The sequence below is a fragment of the Bos mutus genome, chromosome X (genome assembly GCF_027580195.1).
Source record: "Bos mutus isolate GX-2022 chromosome X, NWIPB_WYAK_1.1, whole genome shotgun sequence".
NCBI classification, from domain to species: domain Eukaryota; kingdom Metazoa; phylum Chordata; class Mammalia; order Artiodactyla; family Bovidae; genus Bos; species Bos mutus.
The window spans coordinates 87,192,839-87,198,122 of record NC_091646.1 but is presented as its reverse complement, the minus strand read 5'-3'; the positions used below and the strand labels follow the sequence as shown (position 1 = coordinate 87,198,122).

The following is a 5,284-nucleotide window of genomic DNA, read 5'->3' as shown; positions in this document are numbered from 1 at the left end:
AATCCTGAAAGATGATGCTGTGAAAGTGCTGCAAATTTGGAAAACTCAGTAGTGGCCAAAGGACTAGAAAAGGTCAGTTTTCATTCCAATCCCAAAGAAAGGAAATGCCAAAGAATGCTCAAACTACCGCACAACTGCACTCATCTCACATGCTAGTAAAGTAATGCTCAAAATTCTCCAAGCCAGGCTTCATCAGTATGTGAATTGTGAACTTCCAGATGTTCAAGCTGGATTTAGAAAAGGCAGAGGAACCAGAGATCAAATTGCAAGCATCCATTGGATCATCAAAAAAGCAAGAGAGTTCCAGAAAAACATCTATTTCTGCTTTTTGACTATGTCAAAGCCTTTGCGTGGATCACAACAAACTCTGGAAAATTCTTCAAGAGATGGGAATACCAGAACACCTGACCTGCCTCCTGAGAAATCTGTATGCAGGTTAAGAAGCAACAGTTAGAACTGGACATGTAACAACAGACTGGTTCCAAATTGGGAAAGGAGTACATCAAGGCTGTATATTGTCACCCTCCTTATTTAACTTATATCCAGAGTACATCATGTGAAATGCTAAGCTGGATGAAGCACAGCTGGAATCAAGATTGCTGGGAGAAATATCAGTAACCTCAGATATGCATATAACACCACCCTTATGGCAGAAAGTGAAAAAGAACTAAAGAGTCTCTTGATGAAAGTGAAAGAGGAGAGTGAAAAAGTTGGCTTAAAACTCAACATTCAGGCCAGTTGGTCCAAGTGTCCAGGCCTGAGGCGTCCTACCGAACCCTCCCCCTGCCAGCGCCTCAGAAGGCAGACCATTCATCAAGAATTTTGTATCCAAGGCGCGGAAGTTTGTTACCGAAGATGATGAATGCTGACATGGATGCAGTTGATGCTGAAAATCAGGTGGAACTGGAGGAAAAAACACGACTTATTAATCAAGTATTGGAACTCCAACACACACTTGAAGATCTGTCTGCAAGAGTAGATGCAGTTAAGGAAGAAAATCTGAAGCTAAAATCAGAAAACCAAGTTCTCAAACAATATATAGAAAACCTCATGTCAGCTTCTAGTGTTTTTCAAACAACTGACACAAAAAGCAAAAGGAAATAAGGGATTGATATCTCTTAGGTCTTACGGAATTGCTGCTGATCTTTTTTTCTCTTTAAAACTTGAATAGATTCCAAAACTTACAGTACTTTTGTTTGTGGCTTCACTATTTATGAAGATAATGTCATATCTAGGCAAAATTAAGAGCATAACAGAAGACTTCCATGAGTTTGTGTATTATGTTAGTCTATGAAAATGTGCAGATGTAGAGACTTTATAATTAGAAATGCATATGTTTATGAAACTTGAAAATGAATGTTTTATCAAATTTGTTTTGATTTATAAGGTTAGCATTGTCTTATATTATAGGCATAGAGATACAAGCAAATAACTACCGTGTTGTGAAAAAGTAACCAAAATCACGTACTGAACGCACAGCTTTATGTACCCTGTCTACCATCGTGTGCCTCTTTTCCATTTGCTTTCTTCCTGTTTTTCCTTCCCCTAAGGAAAAAATTGGTTTCACGTTTGTAAAAAGTAATTTCAGTAGCTAATCATCTAGGAGAGTAGCCTGAACTCTAACTGTTGAAACTTGACCAAAATAAGATACTTTCTCAGTTAGGGCTTATTTATTATGTTTAGTAGTAAGGATAGTAGGTTTCTCTTACATTAATTGAAAATGGAGGCTATAAAAATGAAGATTTTCTTTGAATTATGGTATGCAGAAGATTTATTATTAAAAACTTCCTTTGCACAAAATAACCCACTTGGTATCTGAAAAGATGAGTTCTGGTTGTGTGTGTGTTTGAAATAGAAAATTTTGAGTAAAAATAGAAATAGGGTGGGAAAAGTACTTCGTAAGTACCTGTAACCAACTCCAAATGTTTCTACTCCAGATTTATGTTCTCTCTGGCACAGATTGGATTTTGGAAGGAATATTTTAAAATATGGATTAAGTTTGGCTAACCTTATGTAAACCACACTTGGAAGAGAATAGAGTTTGGTCTCAGGGTTATTTGTAGTACCCGCAGATCAACTTTGCAAAGTCCACTGAGAGTGGATTAGTATGAGAGTCATGAATAAGATGGGAGAGTTTTACATGTAAATTAACTGATGCTTTCTCAGTATTTTATCACTTCTCCCAGAAGTTTCTGCAAACCCAACTTCTGGTTTGCAGAATTTTAGTCATTTAACCGTTTTTTTAAATTTAGTTTAGTAGGTTCCATTTGGTAAGGAAATCAGTAGTTGTTAATTAAAATGTTAAGTAGGAAAAGAAATCCACTAATATAGTTTATAGTTATTAAATTTAGGCTAATCATGGAATAATCTTATGTTTGTATTGGTGTAAGATTTGATGACTTTAGCTGTATGAATATATAATAGTCATACTGCAAACATTTTGCATCTCTTTGTGACTTAATTTTCAAACATTTAAAATTGTGTTGCAGTTACGCTTTGCTGTTTAATAAAAAGGTGTTTCAAAAAAAAAAAAAACTCAACATTCAGGAAACTAAGATTATGGCATCTGGTCCATCACTTTATGGCAAATAGATGGGGAAACAATGGAAACAGTGACAGACTTTATTTTGGGGGGCTCCAAAATCCCTGCAGGTGGTGGTTGCAGCCATGAAATTAAAAGACACTTGCTCCTTGGAAGAAAAGTTATGACAAACCTAGACAGCGTATTAAAAAGCAGAAAAATTACTTTGCCAGCAAAGGTCTGTCTAGTCAAAGCTATGGTTTTTCCAGTATGGATGTGAGATTTTTTCCAGTATGGACTGTAAAGAAACCTGAGCACTGGAGAACTGATGCTTTTTAACTGTGGTGTTGGAGAAGACTCTTGAGAGTCCCTTGAACTGCAAGGAGATCCAACCAGTCCATCCTAAAGGAAATCAGTCCTGAATATTCATTGGAAGGACTGATGCTAAAGCTGAAACTCCAATACTTTGGCCACCTGATGTGAAGAACTGACTCACTGGAAAGACCCTGAGCTGGGAATGATTGAAGGGGGGAGGAGAAGGGGATGACAGAGGATGAGATGGTTGGATGGCATCACCAACTCAGTGATGCCATGAGTTCAAATAAACTCCGGGAGTCGGTGTTGGACAGGGAGACCTGGTGTGCTGCAGTCCATGGGGTCACAAAGAGTTGGACACGACTGAGCGACTGAACTGAACTGCTCTTTATTTATCATTTTTAAATAATGTCTGTTCGTTTACTGGCAGGACAGTTGAGAATTCAGCTCGGTTACACACACAAACCCCCCAACAACTCTTTCCCTTCAAATATGATTAGAATGCATTTTAAGTTCTTTCATAGATTTTCTTTGTATTTCTTTCCATATTGTAAGCTTTTATGAAAAGACTGGTAATCCTTTATTATCATATGTAAGAATGAGGAAAGGAAAACAGATTAAGGTCTATGTATACTTGGATAGGTCTATTGACTGGCTGAATTTCATCCACTTTAGGGTCAATAGGTTATTGTCTTAGGGATTCCAAAATGCTAGCAGTCATATCTTTGCACTTGGGAGTTAAAGCTTCTCCTGCTCTCATCTGATCATTTTTTGTTGACAAAGTGACTTGTCATTTTTTAATGTTTTGTTGTCTTTCTTATCACTATTGATTACTATTATTTAAACTTTATCTGGACATACTAGCTAATGTAGTAAGGCAAAAGGAAAAAAGTAAATGAACAAAATTGGAAATGAGAAGGTAAAATTATTATTTACATTTGCTACAATTATATACCTAGAAAATCAAAATGATCAACTGAAAAATCACTATAAAAATAATTCAATAAAATTTATAGATACAAAATTGATAAATAGAAATATATTCAAAGTTAACATATAGCCTTCATATACACAAACAGGGCTTCCCTGGCAGCTCAGATGGTAAAGAATCTGCAATGAGGGAGACCTGGGTTTGATCTCTGGGTCAGGAAGATCCCCTAGAGAAGGGAATGGCAACCCACTCCAGTATTCTTTCCTGGAAAATTCCATGGACAGAGGAGCCTGGTGGGCTACAATCCATTGGGTCACAAAGAATCGGACATGAATGAGTGACTAACACTTCCACTTCCGCATACACAAACTGAAGAGCTATTGGAAGAATACACCCTATTTACAAAAGCCACTAAAAGAAAATGGATAAAATACATGGGAATATATTAAGATACTTGCATGATCTATATGAAGAAAACTTTTAAAAATAAAAATACTATACAAACAGCTCATACAGCTCAATAAAAAAAAAATAAGCAGAAGGCCTAAATAGACATTTTCCAAAGAATATATATAGATAGCCAATAGGCACATGGAAAGATGCTCAACACCCTAATTATTAGAGAAGTACAGATCAAAACTTGCAATGAGGCATCACCTCACAGTGGTCAGAATGGCTAACGTCAAAAACTCTAAAAATAATGAATGCTAGGGAGGGTGTGAAGAAAAGGGAACCCTCCTACGCTATAGGTGGAAATGTAAATTGGTGCAGGCACTATGGAGAACAGTATGGAGGTCCCTCAAAAAACTAACAATAGAGCTCCCATATAATCCATCAGTCTCACTCCTGGGCTTATATCCAAAATAGTTTAAAACTCTAATTTGAAAACATACATGCACCCCACTGTTCATAGCAGCACTATTTACAATAGCCAAGACATGGGAACAACCTAAATGTCTAGCAACAGAGGATTAAATAAAGAAGATGTGTTATACACACACATACACACACATATAAAACAATCAGATATCATTCAGCCATAAAAAAGAATGAAATATTGCCATTTGTAGCAACATGGATGGACCTAAAGATGTTATATAATATTAAGTGAAGTAAGTCAGACAGAGAAAGACAAATAAATGGTATATCACTTGTATGTGGAATCTGAATAATAATACAAATGAAGCTTTATAAAAAACAGAAACAGATTCACAGATATAGAAAACAAACTTATGGCTACCAAAGGAGAAGGAGTGTGTGCGTTCTAGGTCACTTCAGTCTGTCTGACTCTTTGTGATCCCATGAACCCACCAGGCTCTCTGTCGATGGGATTCTCCAAGCAAGAATACTGGAGTGGGTTGCCATGCTCTTTTCCAGGGATCTTCCCAACCCAGGGATTGAAACTGCACCTCCTGCATCTCTTGCACTGCAGGCTGATTCTTTACTCCTGAGCCACCAGGGAAGCCCCCAGGAGAAGGGGGGTAGTGATAAATTAGGAGTGAGGGATTAACAGATAC

General features: G+C 37.0%; 1 pseudogene; it reads left to right on the top strand.

Moving 5' to 3' along the window:
* Positions 1-739: 739 nt before the first annotated feature.
* Positions 740-1,221, top strand: LOC102275015 (short coiled-coil protein pseudogene; annotated as a pseudogene).
* The last annotated feature ends 4,063 nt before the right edge of the window (positions 1,222-5,284 follow it).